The following is a 22164-nucleotide window of genomic DNA, read 5'->3' as shown; positions in this document are numbered from 1 at the left end:
TGAAACAGGCCAGGGACCAGGCCACGGCCATTGTCGCGCCGCGGAGCAATTTGTCGCGCCGTGGCCCAAAGGGTGATTTTAGAACATGTTTTTCAAGCTTTCTGACCTTCAACATAGGCATTTGTCGCGCCGCGGAGCAATTTGTCGCGCCGTGGCAATTGCCTGTTTCATCCGAACTTCAGCAAACTTGTTTTGGCCATAACTTTTTGACCGTAACTCCGTTTTCGATGAATCAAATATCGTTGGAAACGTAATAAGATTTCCTTTCTAATGGTAAGGTTTTGAAATGTCAACTCAAACTTTATTACAATCGTTCTAACATGTTTTTATACTTGATTCTTGCATGAAACTTGACAACGTGATTCACATGCTATACTATTCGAGTCGTAACGAGCCATAGGACTAATTGAACACATTTCACCTGACCTTGTGTCGTAACCGGTTAATTGATATAACTTACTTGTTTAGGTCAAGGCTAAGCAACTTTCATGCACACGTTTACTTGTTGAAGTACCTTTATACTCGTGCACTCGAGGTGAGATCATAGTCCCACCTTTTCAACAACTTTTATTCTTTTAAATCGTGGGCTGAGAAACATATACATTACATACTTATATACATTTCACATGCATATATACTTTTCATACTTTTATACTTTGAACACAAATACGAATACAAAGATACAGACGAGTTAGAACAAAAGTCCTCAATCCAATTATCATTAGTTCCACTTGCAGGGTGTAAGTGTAAGCGAGTGATTATGTTGTGTGGCCATACGGGTTTAACGAACCCTCATTCAGACGGTTCGCTACCGTTAGTGGATGAAATATAATTTCAACGTGCATAGTGTATGTTCTAACACTATATTCAAAATTCAGAGGGAAGATTCAGTTAAGCTTTGGTAATTGGGTGCTCGCAATACAAACTACATTCTTCGGAATAAATACGATTTGGATAATCATCTATACAAACTATTGTGGTTCAAAATATACTTTTACAAATACATTTATGATCTCACCAACGTTTTTCGTTGACAGTTTTCTATATGTTTCTCAGGTTCATACTTGGCTACTTGATACATGCTTCCGCACACTTTGATTTCTTGCTTGAGGTCAAGCATACATGCATACGCTAGTGATAGCATCTTTGGATTCAAACATGTTGTTTACATAATTACGCTATTTATAGCAACTGTGATTTTAAACTAATTATGTCGCAAGATATTTCATTTGTACTTTACTACTTTTGTAAACTTAAACTTGTTGTCGATCCGTTTGGTGAACTAAACTTTGCAAGTCATGCACGTTTCAAATGAATGCGACATAATTTTGGTCAAACGCGTCTCATATAGGGACTATGACCACGCAACGGGACCTAAGTAGCGGCGCCGTCTATGACGATTTGGTCGGGTCGCTACAGATGGTATCAGAGCGTTGGTTGTAGGGAACTAGGATGTGCATTAGTGTGTCTGACAGAGTCGTTAGGACGCATTAGTGAATCTAGACTACAACCGGATAGTTAGCCATTGCATTCTGACATACATTTGCTATAGATAGCACTTACTTGACTACTTGTGCATTATACTTGAATCATTCTTAATCAAACTTTTTAATGGTACCCAACCTTCATCATACGAACTCGTATTCCGCCACTTTTTGGTAACACACGTGAATTCAAGGTTCATACGCGTACGGATGACCACGACTTCGTTAGTCACTCTAGTTCGGGAATTCTGACTCCTTGGTTGTTATCCACCCCGTCTCAGCTTACTATCCACAAGTGTTGTAAAGTTACCACCACCACTCTAGATGAGTATCGTCATCACTGTTTATCACTACGGTTGCGTACTACTTGTTATCATGACTCGTTACTCTTTTCATATCTAAATACATTATTGTCTGACTCGAACCGCATTGACGTGAACAATCATTTATACACTTCCCTCGGGGAACGCTTCCTTAGAGTTGCAGAAATTCTTTCGATTTAATACGAGTCACGTTTGAGACGTCGTTACATTTTGTTCATTTTAGATTTTCGCGATGACACGAACTTGAATCTATGGAGTGATGTGGGAATGGAGGTATGAGTTAGCATAATATAACTACACTCGATCAACGTAGTTATATTACGGTAAGACATACCAAAGTTCTAGTGACGCGTGATGGTGGTTAGACTCGATCAACCTAAACACCACCATGTGCCATGTACATGACTTCATCTTTTCATGTTTGGACATCCGAAAACTCCGAGAATATTGATAACAGCCATACCGGGGACACCCCTTCGACTTTTGTCGAACTATACTTATGCTTCCGAATGAATTACCGATTCCTCTCGACTTCAACCGTATGTTACACGTGTATACTATCTCGTCCTCGCACAGTCTTATTGATTAACTACAATTTACTCGTTATGTTTACATCGGGGCGGAAACTTCTCTTGCATCACCCTCGTACTTCCGGTTCAGGAGGTCCTTATTCTAAATTCGCAATGGAGAGCGACTCTTCACGTCGTACAAATATTCGCCGCGAGGGTGGATAGTCCTAACAATCGTTTTCAAAACCCGATAAGAACTTGCCCCGACGAACATTTTTGGAAAACGATAAATCTTCCGCGACGCGAATTTTCTTGAGAAACTTGTCCTAGCTAACGTTTTCAATTCCTAGCAAACTTGTTCAATATGCCTTAGGGAAATATACCCCGTTTCGGATCGAGATCCTCGTTTCACTTCTAGATTTTGGAGTACCTTACAAAAAGCCTCGGGACCGCGTTTAGACATGAGTACCGCGTACCATCCACAACCCGACGGACCGAACAAACATGCGATTTAAACCTTGGAAACCATAATACAAGTTTGTATTACCAACTTCAAATTTACTTGAGAAAAGTATTTTCCTTAAACCGAATCCTCGTACTACAATGATTTTCATTCGAGTTTTAACGTCACTCCTTTTGAAACCACATGTGACCGGAAACGTCATTCTCCATTGTCGAACCAAGTAAACGATGATCAATTCACCGGGGCCGAGGTTATTCATGAGCAACCGAGAAAATTTATTCATATTCAGGTAAAACCCTACGCGACTCGTAATCACCAAGAGCTACGCCGATGTTAGACGTAAACATTTCAAATTCCGCGTGGGAAACCGCGTCATGTTAAGAGTCGCACCTTGGAAAGGTGCAATCCGTTTCGGGAAACGTAGGAAGCTAAATCCGCGATATTTTGATCCTTTAAATTCTTGGGGTGTTTTGGACCCGTCGCTAGCCGTTTAGACTTTTCCGACTCATTTTGGGTCTCCGTTTATCCTACATTCGATGTATCAACTCAAAGACGTGTTTTGCGAAACGAGAACTTGTTATCTCCTTTGATGAACTCACTATCGACGATAACCCTCACTTCCTAGGAGGACCGGTTGAAACCATAAATCGTGAAGCCAAACCTTAAAACAACATATGATCCCGACAGTCAAAATTCGTTGAAATACCCTAGAACGTACTTCTCCCTCATTCGTAGAATTGGCAACACAAAATCTCGAGGAAGATTCAACAACTACTACTTCCAACTAAATTTCGGGACGAAATTTCTTTTGAGGTGTGGATAATGTAACATCCCGCGTTTTTCCGTTAAATTTATTTTTAACACCGTCTTTTTTTTTTAATAATATCTTTCGCCATTTAAATTCCCAATTTCCGTTGACTAACGTTTATAATCTTCTCGTTATTTAATTATAACATCACTCGTCTACTCGAGCGTTTTTAAAATATTCGTTTGGTTAAATCCCGCACCCGCTTCTAAACTCGAGGGACTAAAATTGACACGGGGCAAACTAGTTGACTAGGTCAACTAGTCCACCCCAATCACCACCATTCAATCCCTCCATCTCTCTCTCTTTCTCTCTAGCAAGAACACACACACACAACACCCAATTCAATCATTCATCATCTAAATTCGATCTAGGAGGCTTACAACAAAACAAATTATATATTTGGAATCCTCTCTTCATCCTCTACAATTTGATACCAACTTCATCTCGTTTGGGTAACATTTCTAAAACTCTAGATTTCTCTAAATTCGTGTTTTTGATTTGAAATGGTGTTAGTTAGTGTCTATGGCTCAAGTCTAACATGAATATATGTTTGGTTTGCTCGATTTGTTGTTTTTGGAGTAACTAGCATGAACTTGAAATGGGTTTGCTTAATCCTTGATTTTGGATGAGTTAATGTTGTTAGATTGTTAAAGTGCATGTTTTAATTGTGTTACTAGTATCACTAGCTTCGTTTTGATGCGTAGGTTGATTAAGAAAACTTCAAAAACATGAATATTGATTTTGTGATGTTTGACTAGGGTTTGATAGTCCTTGACATGAACTTTTGATGCTTGAATGCCATGGAATGTTAATTGTTAGTGATTAGTTGTAATGTATGCTTAATTACCTTCGAAACGGCATATCGTATGTGTAAATTGGATTCCCGAAACTTAAAATGCAATTGATGAACTTGAAACTTTGAAAATGGACTTTTAAACGATCACTTGACGAGAAATCGGTTATGGAAAATGTTGTTTTTGTTTGATGAAACATGTTTAGTTGTGTTCCTTGTCAAAAGAGCTTTCCAACGGTATAAGATACGCTTTCTAATTGTTTACGGTTTGAGTTTTGCGTTTGTTTGAAATTTTACCAAGCCTTGAACAAGTGAAACAGGCCAGGGACCAGGCCACGGCCATTGTCGCGCCGCGGAGCAATTTGTCGCGCCGTGGCCCAAAGGGTGATTTTAGAACATGTTTTTCAAGCTTTCTGACCTTCAACATAGGCATTTGTCGCGCCGCGGAGCAATTTGTCGCGCCGTGACAATTGCCTGTTTCATCCGAACTTCAGCAAACTTGTTTTGGCCATAACTTTTTGACCGTAACTCCGTTTTCGATGAATCAAATATCGTTGGAAACGTAATAAGATTTCCTTTCTAATGGTAAGGTTTTGAAATGTCAACTCAAACTTTATTACAATCGTTCTAACATGTTTTTATACTTGATTCTTGCATGAAACTTGACAACGTGATTCACATGCTATACTATTCGAGTCGTAACGAGCCATAGGACTAATTGAACACATTTCACCCGACCTTGTGTCGTAACCGGTTAATTGATATAACTTACTTGTTTAGGTCAAGGCTAAGCAACTTTCATGCACACGTTTACTTGTTGAAGTACCTTTATACTCGTGCACTCGAGGTGAGATCATAGTCCCACCTTTTCAACAACTTTTATTCTTTTAAATCGTGGGCTGAGAAACATATACATTACATACTTATATACATTTCACATGCATATATACTTTTCATACTTTTATACTTTGAACACAAATACGAATACAAAGATACAGACGAGTTAGAACAAAAGTCCTCAATCCAATTATCATTAGTTCCACTTGCAGGGTGTAAGTGTAAGCGAGTGATTATGTTGTGTGGCCATACGGGTTTAACGAACCCTCATTCAGACGGTTCGCTACCGTTAGTGGATGAAATATAATTTCAACGTGCATAGTGTATGTTCTAACACTATATTCAAAATTCAGAGGGAAGATTCAGTTAAGCTTTGGTAATTGGGTGCTCGCAATACAAACTACATTCTTCGGAATAAATACGATTTGGATAATCATCTATACAAACTATTGTGGTTCAAAATATACTTTTACAAATACATTTATGATCTCACCAACGTTTTTCGTTGACAGTTTTCTATATGTTTCTCAGGTTCATACTTGGCTACTTGATACATGCTTCCGCACACTTTGATTTCTTGCTTGAGGTCAAGCATACATGCATACGCTAGTGATAGCATCTTTGGATTCAAACATGTTGTTTACATACTTACGCTATTTATAGCAACTGTGATTTTAAACTAATTATGTCGCAAGATATTTCATTTGTACTTTACTACTTTTGTAAACTTAAACTTGTTGTCGATCCGTTTGGTGAACTAAACTTTGCAAGTCATGCACGTTTCAAATGAATGCGACATAATTTTGGTCAAACGCGTCTCATATAGGAACTATGACCACGCAACGGGACCTAAGTAGCGGCGCCGTCTATGACGATTTGGTCGGGTCGCTACACATTAAATGTCTTTACAACGATAATCGTTACATATATGTCTCGTTTAAAAATCATTAAGCTAGTAGTCTTGTTTTTACATATGTAGTTCATTGTTAATATACTTAATGATATGTTTACTTATCATAGTATCATGTTAACTATATATATATATATATCCATATATATGTCATCATATAGTTTTTACAAGTTTTAACGTTCGTGAATCACCCGTCAACTTGGGTGGTCAATTGTCTATATGAAACATATTTTAATTAATCAAGTCTTAACAAGTTTGATTTCTTAACATGTTGGAAACATTTAATCATGTAAATATCAATCTAAATTAATATATATAAACATGGAAAAGTTCGGGTCACTACACATACCTTGACAAGTTTGTCATTGTTTTCATTGATGACATACTTATTTACTCAAAGAATGACCAAGAACACGGTGAACATTTGAGAAAGGTGTTAGAAGTATCGAGGAAGGAAGAATTGTACGCTAAATTTTCAAAGTGTGCATTTTGGTTGGAAGAAGTTCAATTCCTCGGTCACATAGTGAACAAAAAAGGTATTAAGGTGGATCCGGCAAAGATAGAAACTGTTGAAAAGTGGGAAACCCCGGAAACTCCGAAACACATACGCCAGTTTTTAGGACTAGCTGGTTACTACAGAAGGTTCATCCAAGACTTTTCCAGAATAGCAAAACCCTTGACTGCATTAACGCATAAAGGGAAGAAATTTGAATGGAAGGATGAACAAGAGAAAGCGTTTCAGTTATTGAAGAAAAAGCTAACTACGGCACCTATATTGTCATTGCCTGAAGGGAATGATGATTTTGTGATTTATTGTGACGCATCAAAGCAAGGTCTCGGTTGTGTATTAATGCAACGAACGAAGGTGATTGCTTATGCATCTAGACAATTGAAAATTCACGAGCAAAATTATACGACGCATGATTTGGAATTAGGCGCGGTTGTTTTTGCATTAAAGACTTGGAGGCACTACTTATATGGGGTCAAAAGTATTATATATACCGACCACAAAAGTCTTCAACACATATTTAATCAGAAACAAATGAATATGAGGCAGCGTAGGTGGATTGAATTGTTGAATGATTACGACTTTGAGATTCGTTACCACCCGGGGAAGGCAAATGTGGTAGCCGATGCCTTGAGCAGGAAGGACAGAGAACCCATTCGAGTAAAATCTATGAATATAATGATTCATAATAACCTTACTACTCAAATAAAGGAGGCGCAACAAGGAGTTTTAAAAGAAGGAAATTTAAAGGATGAAATACCCAAAGGATCGGAGCAGCATCTTAATATTCGGGAAGACGGAACCCGGTATAGGGCTGAAAGGATTTGGGTACCAAAATTTGGAGATATGAGAGAAATGGTACTTAGAGAAGCTCATAAAACCAGATACTCAATACATCCTGGAACGGGGAAGATGTACAAGGATCTCAAGAAACATTTTTGGTGGCCGGGTATGAAAGCCGATGTTGCTAAATACGTAGGAGAATGTTTGACGTATTCTATGGTCAAAGCTGAGCATCAGAAACCATCAGGTCTACTTCAACAACCCGAAATCCCAGAATGGAAATGGGAAAACATTACCATGGATTTCATCACTAAATTGCCAAGGACTGCAAGTGGTTTTGATACTATTTGGGTAATAGTTGATCGTCTCACCAAATCAGCACACTTCCTGCCAATAAGAGAAGATGACAAGATGGAGAAGTTAGCACGACTGTATTTGAAGGAAGTCGTCTCCAGACATGGAATACCAATCTCTATTATCTCTGATAGGGATGGCAGATTTATTTCAAGATTCTGACAGACATTACAGCAAGCATTAGGAACTCGTCTAGACATGAGTACTGCCTATCATCCACAAACTGATGGGCAGAGTGAAAGGACGATACAAATGCTTGAAGACATGCTACGAGCATGTGTTATTGATTTCGGAAACAGTTGGGATCGACATCTACCGTTAGCAGAATTTTCCTACAACAACAGCTACCATTCAAGCATTGAGATGGCGCCGTTTGAAGAACTTTATGGTAGAAAGTGCAGGTCTCCGATTTGTTGGAGTGAAGTGGGGGATAGACAGATTACGGGTCCAGAGATTATACAAGAAACTACCGAGAAGATCATCCAAATTCAACAACGGTTGAAAACCGCCCAAATTCGACAAAAGAGCTACGCTGACATTAAAAGAAAAGATATAGAATTTGAAATTGGAGAGATGTTCATGCTTAAAGTTGCACCTTGGAAAGGCGTTGTTCGATTTGGTAAACGAGGAAAATTAAATCCAAGGTATATTGGACCATTCAAGATTATTGATCGTGTCGGACCAGTAGCTTACCGACTTGAGTTACCTCAACAACTCGCGGCTGTACATAACACTTTCCACGTCTCGAATTTGAAGAAATGTTTTGTTAAAGAAGATCTCACTATTCCGTTAGATGAAATCCAAATCAACGAAAAACTCCAATTCATCGAAGAACCCGTCGAAATAATGGATCGTGAGGTTAAAAGACTTAAGCAAAACAAGATACCAATTGTTAAGGTTCGATGGAATGCTCGTAGAGGACCCGAGTTCACCTGGGAGTGTGAAGATTAGATGAAGAAGAAATACCCGCATCTATTTCCAGAAGATTCGTCAACACCTTCAACAGCTTAAAATTTCGGGACGAAATTTATTTAACGGGTAGGTACTGTAGTGACCCGAACTTTTCCATGTTTATATATATTAATTGAGATTGATATTTACATGATTAAATGTTTCCAACATGTTAAGCAATCAAACTTGTTAAGACTTGATTAATTGAAATATGTTTCATATAGACAATTGACCACCCAAGTTGACCGGCGATTCACGAACGTTAAAACTTGTAAAAACGACATGACGATATATATATGGATATACATATGGTTAACATGAGATTATGATAAGTAAGTATCTCCATAAGTATATTAACAATGAGTTATATACATATAAACAAGACTACTAACTTAAGGATTTCGAAACGAGACATATATGTAACGATTATCGTTGTAACGACATTTAAATGTATATATATCATATTAAGATATATTAATATATCATAATATCATGATAATATAATAATTTAACATCTCATTAGATATAATAAACAATGGGTTAACAACATTAATTGAGATCGTTAACTTAAAGGTTTCAAAACAACACTTACATGTAACGACTAACGAAGACTTAACGACTCAGTTAAAATGTATATACATGTAGTGTATTTAGATGTATTAAAATACTTTTGGAAGACTTCAAGACATATATCAAAATACTCATACTTAACGAAAATGGTTACAGTTACTTTCCCATTCTTTTCTTTCATCAAGAATTCTAGTCGTATTCTTACCCGTATTATACACAGCTTCAAAACGTACTTACTATGGGTATATACCAATAGGAACTAGCATGAGATTCCACTCTTGATTATGTCATGTATGACTAATCAATTTTAACTTCTACCATGAGCTAGTCAACTAACTAGAACTCCTTTTAACCCCACTCACCACTCACCAATTACCACTCATCATTCACTCCATTTCACTTCCAATTCTCTTTCTAATTCTCTCTCAACACACACACACTATTATGAACGTATTTTTCTAGTAGTTAATCATCATCTTCATCAAAAATCACTTCAAGAATCAAGCTATAATCATCATAGGAAGAACACTTCAAGAACACTTCAAAAATCCCTTCAAGTTTACTAATTTACTTCCAAGCTTTCTAATCCATTCCAAGTAATCATCTAAGATCAAGAAACCTTTGTTATATACAGTAGTTTATCTTTCTTATTCAAGGTAATATTCATATTCAAACTTTGATTCAATTTCTATAACTATAAACTATCTTAATTCGAGTAAAAATCTTACTTGAACTTGTTTTTGTGTCATGATCCTACTTCAAGAACTTTCAAGCCATCCAAGATCCTTTGAAGCTAGATCATTTCTTGTCACTTCCAGTAGGTTTACCTACTAAACTTGAGGTAGTAATGATGTTCATAACATCATTCGATTCATATATATAAAACTATCTTATTCGAAGGTTTAAACTCGTAATAACTAGAACATAGTTTAGTTAATTCTAAACTTGTTCGCAAACAAAAGTTAATCCTTCTAACTTGACTTTTAAAATCAACTAAACACATGTTCTATATCTATATGATATGCTAACTTAATTATTTAAAACCTGGAAACACGAAAAACACCGTAAAACCGGATTTACGCCGTCGTAGTAACACCGCGGGCTGTTTTGGGTTAGTTAATTAAAAACTATGATAAACTTTGATTTAAAAGTTTTTTTTCTGAGAAAATGATTTTTATTATGAACATGAAACTATATCCAAAAATTATGGTTAAACTCAAAGTGGAAGTATGTTTTCTAAAATGGTCATCGAGGCGTCGTTCTTTCGACTGAAATGACTACCTTTACAAAAATGACTTGTAACTTATTTTTCCGACTATAAACCTATACTTTTTTTGTTTAGATTCACAAAATAGAGTTCAATATGAAACCATAGCAATTTGATTCACTCAAAACGGATTTAAAATGAAGAAGTTATGGGTAAAACAAGATTGGATAATTTTTCTCATTTTAGCTACGTGAAAATTGGTAACAAATCTATTCCAACCATAACTTAATCAACTTGTATTGTATATTATGTAATCTTGAGATACCATAGACACGTATACAATGTTTCGACCTATCATGTCGACACATCTATATATATTTCGGAACAACCATAGACACTCTATATGTGAATGTTGGAGTTAGCTATACAGGGTTGAGGTTGATTCCAAAATATATATAGTTTGAGTTGTGATCAATACTGAGATACGTATACACTGGGTCGTGGATTGATTCAAGATAATATTTATCGATTTATTTCTGTACATCTAACTGTGGACAACTAGTTGTAGGTTACTAACGAGGACAGCTGACTTAATAAACTTAAAACATCAAAATATATTAAAAGTGTTGTAAATATATTTTGAACATACTTTGATATATATGTATATATTATTATAGGTTCGTGAATCAACCAGTGGCCAAGTCTTACTTCCCGACGAAGTAAAAATCTGTGAAAGTGAGTTATAGTCCCACTTTTAAAATCTAATATTTTTGGGATGAGAATACATGCAGGTTTTATAAATGATTTACAAAATAGACACAAGTACGTGAAACTACATTCTATGGTTGAATTATCGAAATCGAATATGCCCCTTTTTTATTAAGTCCGGTAATCTAAGAATTAGGGAACAGACACCCTAATTGACGCGAATCCTAAAGATAGATCTATTGGGCCTAACAAACCCCATCCAAAGTACCGGATGCTTTAGTACTTCGAAATTTATATCATATCCGAAGGGTGTCCCGGAATGATAGGGGATATTCTTATATATGCATCTTGTTAATGTCGGTTACCAGGTGTTCACCATATGAATGATTTTTATCTCTATGTATGGGATGTGTATTGAAATATGAAATCTTGTGGTCTATTGTTACGATTTGATATATATAGGTTAAACCTATAACTCACCAACATTTTTGTTGACGTTTAAAGCATGTTTATTCTCAGGTGAATACTAAGAGCTTCCGCTGTTGCATACTAAAATAAGGACAAGATTTGGAGTCCATGTTTGTATGATATTGTGTAAAAACTGCATTCAAGAAACTGATTTCGATGTAACATATTTGTATTGTAAACCATTATGTAATGGTCGTGTGTAAACAGGATATTTTATATTATCATTATTTGATAATCTACGTAAAGCTTTTTAAACCTTTATTTATGAAATAAAGGTTATGGTTTGTTTTAAAAATGAATGCAGTCTTTGAAAAACGTCTCATATAGAGGTCAAAACCTCGCAACGAAATCAATTAATATGGAACGTTTTTAATCAATAAGAACGGGACATTTCAAACTATGCCTATAAATATAATATAATATATATATAATTATAATAAAATTATATATATATATATATTATATATTATAAAAATTCGGCGGCTATACTGTTGCAAAGCTGAAAGACAGCTGGAACTGACGGCCATGCGATCGCATGGCCTGGAGGAAGAAATCCCATGCGATCGCATGGCAAGCTGGGACAGGCCTCACCTATAAATCTCGCATGTTTTGGACGTAAAAAAACACACCTTTTTCTAACTTCTTTCTCTTATCTAATGTACCAAGTATCACTCCAATTAGTAATCTCAATTTGTAATTTTAATTTTAAGTTAGTGATAATAATAAGGTTGGGTTAGTCGAATGTTTTAAGGTCTTGTAAGTCGGAACTCTGTCCGTATAACGCTACGCTATTAATACCCACTATAAGTTATGTTTATGTTATTTTCATTAATGTCTCATAGCTAAGTTATTATTATGCTTATCTAAGCCGAAGTAATCATGATGTTGGGCTAAAATATTTAAAATTGGGTAATTGGGCTTTGTACCATAATTGGGGTTTGGACAAAAGAAGGACACTTGTGGAAATTAGACTATGGGCTATTAATGGGCTTTATATTTGTTTAACTAAATGAGAGTTTGTTAATTTTAATATAAATTTGACGTACCTATAAATAACCATATACACTCGATCGGACACGATGGGCGGGATATTTATATGTACGAATAATCGTTCATTTAACCGGACACGGGAATGGATTAATAGTCTATGGAATTATTAAAACAGGGGTGGAATTATGTACAAGGACACTTGGCATAATTGATAACAAAGTATTAAAACCTTGTGTTACACGCAGTCGATATCCTGGTCTAATTATTAAACAAAGTATGAAGACCTTGTTACAGTTTAAGTCCCCAATTAGTTGGAATATTTGACTTCGAATATAAGGATAATTTGATGAGGATACTCGCACTTTATATTTATGACTGATGGACTGTTATGGACAAAAACCAGACGGACATATTGAATAATCCAGGACAAAGGACAATTAACCCATGGGAATAAACTAAAATCAACACGTCAAACATCATGATTACGGAAGTTTAAATAAGCATAATTCCTTTATTTTCATGTTTAATTGCACTTCTAATTATCGCTCTTTTATTTATTGTCATTGTATTTAATTGCATTTAATTATCGTACTTTTTAATTTTCGCACTTTTATTTATCGCAATTTCATTATCATTATTTACTTTACGCTTTAAATTAAGTCTTTTATTTATTTAATATTTTACATTAGGTTTTAACTGCGACTAAAGTTTTAAAAATCGACAAACCGGTCATTAAACGGTAAAAACTCCCTTTTTATAATAAGTATATTTTTGTATTTTTATAAGTTAAACTAATATAGCGTTAAGCTTGTTTAAAAGATTCCCTGTGGAGCGAACCGGACTTACTAAAAACTACACTACTGTACGATTAGGTACACTGCCTATAAGCGTTGTAGCAAGGTTTACGTATATCCATTCTATAAATAAATAAATATCTTGTGTAAAATTGTATCGTATTTAATAGTTTTTTTGTTGTAAAAATAATACTATTTCCTAGTACACCTCGCACACATCAGAAACCCCGAAAACTCAGAAACACATACGTGTAAAATCTATGAATATAATGATTCACACTAACCTTACTACTCAAATAAAGGAGGCTCAACAAGGAGTTTTAAAAGAGAGAAACTTAAAGGATGAAATACCCAAAGGATCAGAGAAGCATCTTAATATTCGAGAAGACGGAACTCGGTATAGGGCTGAAAGAATTTGGGTACCAAAAATTTGGAGATATGAGAGAAATGGTACTTAGAGAAGCTCATAAAACCAGATACTCAATACATCCTGGAATGGGGAAGACGTACAAGGATCTCAAAAAACACTTTTGGTGGCCGGGTATGAAAGCCGATGTTGCTAAATACGTAGGAGAATGTTTGACGTGTTCTAAGATTAAAGCTGAGCATCAGAAACCATCAGGTCTATTTCAACAACCCGAAATCCCGGAATGGAAATAGAAAAACATTACCATGGATTTCATCACTAAATTGCCAACGACTACAAGTGGTTTTGATACTATTTGGGTAATAGTTGATCGTCTCACCAAATCAGCACACTTCCTGCCAATAAGAGAAGATGACAAAATGGAGAAGTTAGCACGACTGTATTTGAAGGAAGTCGTCTCCAGACATGAAATACCAATCTCTATTATCTCTGATAGGGATGGCAGATTTATTTCAAGATTCTGGCAGACATTACAGCAAGCATTAGGAACTTGTCTAGACATGAGTACTGCCTATCATCCACAAACTGATGGGCAGAGCGAAAGGACGATACAAACGCTTGAAGACATGCTACGAGCATGTGTTATTGATTTCGGAAAGAGTTGGGATCGATATCTACCGTTAGCAGAATTTTCCTACAACAACAGCAACCATTCAAGCATTGAGATGGCACTGTTTGAAGCACTTTATGGTAGAAAGTTGTAGTGACCCGAACTTTTCCATGTTTATATATATATTAAATGAAATTGTTATTTACATGATTAAGTGTTTCCAACATGTTAAGCAATCAAACTTGTTAAGACTTGATTAATTGAAATAGGTTTCATATAGACAATTGACCACCCAAGTTGACTGGTGATTCACGAACGTTAAAACTTGTAAAAACTATATGATGATATATATATGGATATATATATATATATATATATATATATATATATATATATATATATATATATATATATATATATATATATATATATATATATATATAGTTAACATGATATTATGATAAGTAAACATATCATTAAGTATATTAACAATGAACTACATATGTAAAAGCAAGACTACTAACTTAATGATTTTGAAACGAGACATATATGTAACGATTATCGTTGTAACGACATTTAATGTATATATATCATATTAAAAGATATTCATACATCATATTATCATGATAATATAATAATTTAAAATCTCATTTGATATTATAAACATTAGTTTAACAACATTTAACAAGATCGTTAACCTAAAGGTTTCAAAACAACACTTACATGTAACGACTAACGATGACTTAACGACTCAGTTAAAATGTATATACATGTAGTGTTTTAATATGTATTCATACACTTTTGAAAGACTTCAAGACACTTATCAAAATACTTCTACTTAACAAAAATGCTTACAATTACATCCTCATTCAGTTTCATCAATAATTCTACTCGTATGCACCCGTATTCGTACTCGTACAATACACAGCTTTTAGATGTATGTACTATTGGTATATACACTCAAATGATCAGCTCTTAGTAGCCCATGTGAGTCACCTAACACATGTGGGAACCATAATTTGGCAACTAGCATGAAATATCTCATAAAATTTCAAAAATATGAGTAATCATTCATGACTTATTTACATGAAAACAAAATTACATATCCTTTATATCTAATCCATATACCAATGACCAAAAACACCTACAAACACTTTCATTCTTCAATTTTCTTCATCTAATTGATCTCTCTCAAGTTCTATCTTCAAGTTCTAAGTGTTCTTCATAAATTCTACAAGTTGTAGTTTCATAAAATCAAGAATACTTCCAAGTTTGCTAACTTACTTCCAATCTTGTAGAGTGATCATCCAACCTCAAGAAATCTTTCTTATTTATAGTAATATATCTTTTTAATATAAGGTAATACTCATATTGAAAATTTGATTCAATTTCTATAACTATAACAACCTTATTTCGAGTGGAAATCTTACTTGAACTTGTTTTCGTGTCATGATTCTACTTCAAGAACTTTCAAGCCATCCAAGATCATTTGAAGCTAGATCCATTTGTCGCTTTTCCAGTAGGTTTATCCACAAAACTTGAGGTAGTAATGATGTTCATAACATCATTCGATTCATACATATAAAGCTATCTTATTCGAAGGTTTAAACTTGAAATCACTAGAACATAGTTTAGTTAATTCTAAACTTGTTCGCAAACAAAAGTTAATTCTTCTAACTTGACTTTTAAAATCAACTAAACATATGTTCTATATCTATATGATATGCTAACTTAATGATTTAAAACCCGAAAACACGAAAAACACCGTAAAACTGGACATACGCCGTCGTAGTAACACCGCGGGCTGTTTTGGGTTTGATAATTAAAAACTATGATAAACTTTGATTTAAAAGTTGTTCTTCTGGGAAAATGATTTTTCTTATGAACATGAAACTATATCCAAAAATAATGATTAAACTCAAAGTGGAAGTATGTTTTTCAAAATGGTCATCAAGACGTCGTTCTTTCGACTGAAATGACTACCTCTTACAAAAATGACTTGTAACTTATATTTATGACTATAAACCTATACTTTTTCTGTTTAGATTCATAAAATAGAGTTCAATATGAAACCATAGCAATTTGATTCACTCAAAATGGATTTAAAATGAAGAAGTTATGGGTAAAACAAGATTGGATATTTTTTGATTTTTGTAGCTACGGGAAATATTAACAATTCTATACAAATCATATCCTAGCTAACTTATATTGTATTATTCATGTATTATAATATATTATGTAATCTTGGGATACCATAGACACGTATGCAAATGTTTTGACATATCATATCGACCCATGTATATATATTATTTGGAACAACCATAGACACTCTATATGCAGTAATGTTGGAGTTAGCTATACAGGGTTGAGGTTGATTCCAAATATATATATACTTTGAGTTGTGATCTAGCCTGAGACGTGTATACACTGGGTCGTGGATTGATTCAAGATAATATATATCGATTTATTTCTGTACATCTAACTGTGGATAACTAGTTGTAGGTTACTAATGAGGACAGCTGACTTAATAAACTTAAAACATCAAAATGTATTAAAAGTGTTGTAAATATATTTTGAACATACTTTGATATATATGTACATATTTGTTATAGGTTCGTGAATCGACCAGTGGCCAAGTCTTACTTCCCGACGAAGTAAAAATCTGTGAAAGTGAGTTATAGTCCCACTTTTGAAATATAATATTTTGGGATGAGAATACATGCAGTTTTATAAATGTTTTCCGAAATAGACACAAGTAATTGAAACTACATTATGTGGGTGAATGATCGAAGCCGAATATGCCCCTTTTGCTTGGTAGCCTAAGAATTAGTAAACCGATCTACTAATTGACGCGAATCCTAAAGATAGATCTATTGGGCCTAACGAACCCCATCCAAAGTACCGGATGCTTTAGTACTTCGAATTCGTTTTTATCATGTCCGAAGGATTTCCCGGAATGATAGGGGATATTCTTATATGCATCTTGTTAATGTCGGTTACCAGGTGTTCACCATATGAATGAATTTTATCTCTATGCATGGGATGTATATTGAAATATGAAATCTTGTGGTCTATTATTATGATTTGATAATATATAGGTTAAACCTATAACTCACCAACATTTTTGTTGACGTTTTAAGCAAGTTTATTCTCAGGTGATTATTAAGAGCTTCCGCTGTCACATACTTAAATAAGGACGAGATTTGGAGTCCATGCTTGTATGATATTGTGTAAAAACTGCATTCAAGAAACTTATTTCGTTGTAACATATTTGTATTGTAAACCATTATGTAATGGCCGTATGTAAATAGGATATTTTAGATTATCATTATTTGATAATCTACGTAAATCTTTTTAAACCTTTATTGATGAAATAAAGGTTATGGTTTATTTTAAAATGAATGCAGTCTTTGAAAAACGTCTCATATAGAGGTCAAAACCTCGCAATGAAATCAATTAATATGGAATGTTTTTAATCAATAAGAACGAGACATTTCAGTTGGTATCCGAGCGTTGGTCTTAGAGAACCAGAATTTTGCATTAGTGTGTCTTATCGAGTTTGTTAGGATGCATTAGTGAGTCTGGACTTCGACCGTGTTTACTTGAAAAATGATTGCTTAACAAATTTTGTTGGAAACTATATATTTTTAACATGTGAATATTATGTGATATATTAATCTCTTAACGTGTTTGATATTATGTGATAGATGTCTACCTCTAGAACAAGCCCCATTGACTCACCTAATAATAATGAAGAGTCAAATGTAAATTGGAATGTGGACTGATTCACAAGTTCCCGAAGAGGAACCGGAAGAAGAGTCGGAACCGGAAGAAGAATTGGAACCGGAAGAAGAAATAGAACCAGTGGGGGAAATAATGAAACGGTTAAGTAGAAGAAAATCCTCAAACCAACTGACCAAAGTTAATTACGGTCAATGGTGTTTCCGCCAAGCAAGTAAAGTATTGGGTGGATTACCAATTCTCCGATGAATCGGATCCCGACAAGGATTTCGATGATGTTATAGAAATTACCCCAACACAATTTAATAAGGCAAAAGAGAACAATAAGGGAAAGGGCATAAAAATAGAGAAATTTGATTCCAAACCCGATGAACTTTATATGTATCGTCAACACCCGTATTTCTTAAGTTGTGACAATAACCCGGGAACCTCTAAACCACCAGGTTTTTCTAAACCAATGTGGAAAACGACGGCTCGTATTAGGGGAACATCATATATCCCTAGAAACTTGGCAAAATGAACCAAAACCGAAGAAGAAGAAACGAGCGAGTCAGAATAAGATAGTTGTATTCGTGTGGTGTAATATATGTAATATAGTGTGCTTTTGCTTTATAATATATATAAAAATTGCGTGTATTAATAAGTATTTTTTTATGAATCTAACTCTTGTCTATTTTACAGTATAAAAACACAAAATGGATAGACAACCCAATATTTTAAGAGACCTACCCGGAGACATGATTGATGAAATCTTGTCTAGAGTTGGTCAGAATTCCTCGGCACAACTATTTAAGGCGAGATCAGTTTGTAAGACATTCGAAGAACGTTCCAAGAATGCCTTGGTTTATAAAAGGCTTTCGTTTGAAAGATGGGGGATATCACATTGGGAAATCCATAAGTTACGATGTGTTTACTTTGACGCATATATTGCGGGGAACCCAAATGTTATTTTACGCAACGGGTTAAGAAATTATTTTGACTCAATATATCCGAATATATGACTTCATGATTTAGAAAAAGCGGCAAACATGCAACATAAAGAAGCATGTTATGCTTACGGGTTAGTAATGTTCGCTTCTCACCAAAGTGAGAACAAGAACATCGGGCTACAACTATTAAGCAAAACGTTCCCACAAGTGACGGAGTCAGTAATTGGGGTAAGAAATGAGGTTTTTAGGTTATTACGAGACTGTTGGTCGTTACGTAACCTTCATCCTTTTGATGACGTTACAACACATTGTCTTACTATCGGTCACAACGGTTATGTTCCACAAAACCAAGGATGGGAAGTGGTATTAGTAAAACCAGAATGCATGACTTGTTTCTGGACGTATGAATTACATGTCTTTATTGCCTTTGCTGAACGCCTTATTTATTAACTAGAATTATCTTCGCAACTACTTTGTATCAAAGTTTTATGTGCTATATTTCATGCTATATGTAAAATAGCGGTATTGTAAGTTTTCAAGTTATTGTATAAAGGTTTGGATATGATATTTTTTTTTTTTTTGTGATTAGTTTTTCATATAGAATTGTAGTAGTTGAAATGGTATGTTAGCTACTAAGTATGAACTTAACGGGTAGGTACTACCCGAATTAAAGAGTATAAAACGCTAATATGAAGAAAGAGCTTTTATAAATAAGTTCATATTACGCTACGAAATACTATTGACTACTCTTGATATTCTATATGATTAACTCGTTTCTTTTGGCTATTTTTGAAGGAAATGGCAATAACTACTCGACATACCGTGAGTATGAAAGAAGAGGAGTTTCGTACCTTTCTTGCTGCAAACATAGCCGCAGTACAGGCTGCGCTACATACCAACAATAACGCTGAATCTAGCAATGCAGCTAACGGCGCAAGAAATTATGTAGGATGCACCTACAAAGAATTCACTGCCTGCAAACCTTTGGAATTTGATGGAACCGAAGGACCAATTGGATTGAAACGGTGGACCGAGAAAGTCGAATCGGTATTTGCCATAAGTAAGTGTACTGAAGAGGACAAAGTTAAGTACGCTACGCATACCTTCACAGGTGTTGCGTTAACGCGGTGGAACACCTATCTTGAATAGGTAGGACAAAATGCTGCTTACGCACTACCGTGGTCGGCATTCAAGCAATTGATGAACGAGCAGTACCGTCCTAGAAACGAAGTCAATAAACTCAAGGCAGAACTTAGAGAGTTACGAACACAAGGGTTCGACGTTACCACATATGAACGACGATTCACAGAGTTGTGCCTATTGTACCCGGGAGCATTCGAAGATGAAGAAGAGAAGATCGACGCGTTTGTAAAAGGGTTACCAGTAAGGATTCAAGAAGATGTAAGTTCACACGAGCCCGCTTCTATACAAAAGGCAAGTCGAATGGCTCATAAACTCATAAATCAGATTGAGGGAAGAATTAAATAGCAGGCGGCCGAAGAAACCAACAAGAAACAACTCAAGAGGAAGTGGGAGGAAAACGGTGACAAGAGTCACCAGTACAACAACAATAACAATTACAACCACAATCGCAACAACCGCAACAACAATCGGAACAATAACCGCAATCCTAACAATAACTACAACAAACATCCCAACAACAACAACAACCGTTTCAACAACAATAGCAATCCCAACAACAACCTCAATAACAACAACGGCAACAAAAATCAAAAATAGCCATGTCATAGGTGTGAAGAAAATCACCAGGGGTTTTGCACGACATTTTGCAATAGGTGTAAAAGAAATGGTCATAGCGCGACAAAGTGTGAGGTCTACGGACCAAAGTTTAACAGAACTAAGGAAGCAAATAATGCCGGAACAAGTAATGCCGAAATGAATAGTATCAGAGCAAGTAATACCAACACTGTTTGTTATAAATGTGGAAAACTGTGCCACATTATTAGAAATTGCCCGAATCAGGAGAATACTAATGGGCAGGGCCGTGGAAGAGTTTTCAATATTAATGCGGCAGAAGCACATGAAGACCCGGAGCTTGTTACATGTACGTTTCTTATTGATGATAAATCTGCTTATGTTTTATTTGATTCGGGTGCGGATAGAAGCTATATGAGTAGAGAATTTTGTGCTAAATTAAGTTGTCCATTGACGCCTTTGGATAGTAAATTTTTACTCTAATTAGCAAATGGTAAATTAATTTCAGCAGATAATATATGTCGGAATCGAGAAATTAAACTGGTTAGCGAAACATTTAAGATTGACATGAAACCAGTAGAGTTAGGGAGTTTTGATGTGATAATCGATATGGACTGGTTGAAAGAAGTGAAAGCAGAGATCGTTTGTTACAAAAATGCAATTCGTATTATACGAGAAACAGGAAAACCCTTAATGGTGTACGGAGAAAAGAGCAACGCAAAGTTAAATCTTATTAGTAACCTGAAGGCATAAAAACTAATAAGAAAAGGTTGCTATGCTTGCTAGCACACGTCGAGAAAGTAAATTCTGAAGAAAAGAACATCAATGATATTCCCGTCGCAAAAGAATTTCTCGATGTATTTTCGAAAGAATTACTGGGACTACCTCCACACCGATCCTTGGAATTTCAAATAGACCTTGTACCGGGAGCTGCACCAATAGATCGTGCTCCATACAGACTCGTACCTAGCGAAATGAAGGAACTTCAGATCCCATTACAAGAACTTTTAGAGCGTGGTTTCATTCGACCAAGCACATCACCGTGGGGAGCTCCTGTTTTGTTTGTCAAGAAGAAAGATGGTACATTCAGGTTGTGTATCGACTACCGAGAGTTTAAAAAACTTACCATCAAGAACCGCTACCCACTACCGAGAATCGACAACTTATTTGATCAACTACAAGGCTCGTCTGTTTATTCAAAGATTGACTTACGTTCCGGGTATCATCAAATGCGGGTGAAAGAAGATGATATTCCAAAGATTGCTTTCAGAACACGTTACGGTCATTACGAGTTTATGGTCATACCGTTTGGTTTAACTAATGCACCAGCTGTGTTCATGG

Source organism: Rutidosis leptorrhynchoides, chromosome 9 (assembly GCF_046630445.1).
Source record: "Rutidosis leptorrhynchoides isolate AG116_Rl617_1_P2 chromosome 9, CSIRO_AGI_Rlap_v1, whole genome shotgun sequence".
Classification (NCBI taxonomy): domain Eukaryota; kingdom Viridiplantae; phylum Streptophyta; class Magnoliopsida; order Asterales; family Asteraceae; genus Rutidosis; species Rutidosis leptorrhynchoides.
Note: the sequence above shows the minus strand (reverse complement) of the source record.